This window comes from Trachymyrmex cornetzi, unplaced genomic scaffold, assembly GCF_001594075.2.
Source record: "Trachymyrmex cornetzi isolate Tcor2-1 unplaced genomic scaffold, Tcor1.1 scaffold803, whole genome shotgun sequence".
Taxonomy (NCBI): domain Eukaryota; kingdom Metazoa; phylum Arthropoda; class Insecta; order Hymenoptera; family Formicidae; genus Trachymyrmex; species Trachymyrmex cornetzi.
In genome coordinates this window covers 355,979-358,763 of record NW_017300140.1, presented here as the reverse complement: position 1 = coordinate 358,763, position 2,785 = coordinate 355,979, and the positions used below count along the sequence as shown (strand labels likewise).

General features: G+C 35.2%; 1 long non-coding RNA gene across 1 annotated transcript in view; it reads left to right on the top strand.

Annotated features, from left to right (window-relative positions):
* LOC108768528 (uncharacterized) overlaps nucleotides 1-1,877 on the top strand; it is a 15,565-nt gene extending 13,688 nt beyond the window's left edge. The window contains exon 3 of the long non-coding RNA XR_001940496.1: nucleotides 1,863-1,877. This is a non-coding gene — a long non-coding RNA (uncharacterized LOC108768528). The remainder of the gene's footprint in view (nucleotides 1-1,862) is intronic.
* Nucleotides 1,878-2,785: the final 908 nt, after the last annotated feature.

Sequence of the window (2,785 nt, the reverse complement as noted above, 5' to 3'; positions counted from 1 at the left end):
GGCTGTATCTTGTATCCAGTACCGCTACAGTATAACTAATATTTTTAAAACATTTTTTAAGAATTAATTTTTTCACATTTTTCGTGTGTTTTACGTGAAAAGCCTTGCGCCTCCCAAGCAGGGGGGAAGATGGGATGAGAGTTGCTACGCATGAAAGTCGTGCGCTTCTAAGCAGGTGAGGAGGTGGGATGAGAGTCGTTACGCGTGGAATTCGTGCGCCTCCAAGCAGTGGGGAGGGGTGAGGTGGAAGTCGCTTCGCGTGGAAATCGCGCGCCCCTAAGCAGGAGGGGAAGTGAGATGGGAGTCACTTCGCGTGAAAAGTCGTAAAGAAATTGTACGTCCTATCCATCTTTCAGCTCGACAGCACATATTGGTAAGCATACTGAGTAGTGACGCTTAGCCAGATTGCGGGGCAAATGATTGTCAAAATAACCTTGTCGGAAATTTTCATGGTCATATTTATAATCAGTACACCAAGACACAGTAGTACACCAATCGATAATAAAATCGAACGGTTCATTCTTTCGGAACTCCACCCCTGTCACGTCAGTAGGTATAGTCGGTTGAGAGTCGCTGTTCGAATATTCTAACGCTCGATTCACATTTATTATTATTTTGTTTAACGCATCTTTCGCAATCCATAAGGACGGTGGTTCGCTAAGATGTCGCTGGTGTATTTTAGTATTTACTTGCGCTAAGGTATTCCTATTTTCTGTTATTCGATTCACACAGGGTATTTTAATATTTAAGTATTTCTTTCACGGTTTTTTACTCGCGGCTCGTGACTTAAATTATTCTTTTTATCTTTCTTCCCACACAATTCTAAAATCGTTTACGCTTTATGCTCGCTATTACAATAAAATTGTTCTGACTTACATTACGGATAATCGCATGTTGTCAGTTTTGCGTTGTCTCGTTCTGCGTCGGTGAGCGATGCGGAGATGTGTTGCGGGGATGTCCGGCGACGGGGTGATCCCGATTGACCACGGCTCAATTGGACACCATCAATCACAGCGACCGGTGCTTAGGAGCTTTGTAGAGACCCTCTAACAGAGACTGGCCGTCAGGGTGCCACTTTTGATTGGTCCGCCATTTCCTAGCGATTCCCGCTCGTATTCAAATCTCAATTACTGTATTTACTTGAAATGTAAATAGTAGGTAATGATAAATATTATAGAAATATTAAAACCGTACTTTTTACATGAATATAAATAATATACGTCGAAATAATGTCATTTTTTCTTAATTCTATAAATTATTTATAACCTGTACAGACAGATATATAATAATTTACCATTCGATGTATGCGATGCATTTTTTTGTAAACAAGAATCGAATTTTAATAGGGAATTGAAATCACAACATGTACGAATTAACAAAAAAATCAATAGATTACGCAATGAATTGTTTAATTATAAACGAACTAAAATTAAAAACATAAATTATCAAGTGAGTTATGCAACAACATCTGAAGTGAACCGTGAAATCAAAATTGCAACTTCGTTATCAAAGAACACCAATATAGAATATAATGCTGATGAACAAGTAAATTCACAAAACATTAATATTAATCCTAACAATTTTAACTCCACATTTACAATAGAAAACATCAATGAACAATGGTTAATAAATCTCACCAACAAGGACATTCCTAACAAGTCCAAGATATTATTACAATTAGGCCATCAATTTAATTTACCCAATATTCTAATAAATAAGCAAAAAATCACTCATGAATTTATAAAACATATTGAATGTAACTTATTTAAAGTAGATGAAAAAATATGTAATAATATAAGAAACGAATCCATTCATATCCTAAGATCTATTAATCATTGCTCAGAAATAAATTCAAACAATAGTATTTTATATGAAGGTGCAAAAGAAGTCAAGCGGTTCATTTTAGATAATCCAGATATTCTCATTACCAAAGCCCACAAAGGAAATACAACTGTTATAATGAGTCGCGAAGATTATAATAAAAAAATGTATAATGCTCTAGCAGATCAAAGTACATACACTTTGATAAATAAAGATCCAACTAAATAAAATAACCAGTGACATACGTAACTTATTAGTGAGAGGGAGAAACAAAGGATACATTGACCAAGAATTATACAAAAAAATGCTTGTAACAGATGCGAATCTTCCTAGAAGTTATGGTTTAGTAAAAATTCATAAAGAATTCCAACCTCTTAGAATAATAATCAGTTGCATTAATAGCGCGTTTTTTCCTTTGGCGTCTTTCCTAAAAAATTTAATAGAAAACAAAAATAAAAATAACTTTGGTCATGTAAAAAATATTGTCGAAATTGTAAAGAAACTCAATGGGATGCCAATAAAGGATAATTTTAGTATTATATCATTTGACGTAGTATCCATGTATACTAATATACCGATTGACCTAGTTAAAAAAAGCGTGGAACGAAGATGGGAATCTATCAGAACTGGAACCTTAATACCTATTAATGAATTTTTAACAGCGATTTCAATCATTTTTAACTCCACATTTTTTAAATTTGACAAAAAAATTTTTAAACAAATCCTTGGTTTACCCATGGGGTCTCCTCTCTCTCCGATATTAGCGAACATTGTTTTACAAGATCTAGAAGAATATATTTTAAAATCCAACAACATATTCACTTCTTTTTATTTCCGTTATGTTGATGACATTGTATTATCGGTGGAGAGCAGTGATGCACATTTGGCTTCTCGGCAACACGGAAAACCGCCCCACCATTTCGCCGCTGCGCGAGAGCGAGCGAGACAGCGAGTCTCACTGTCT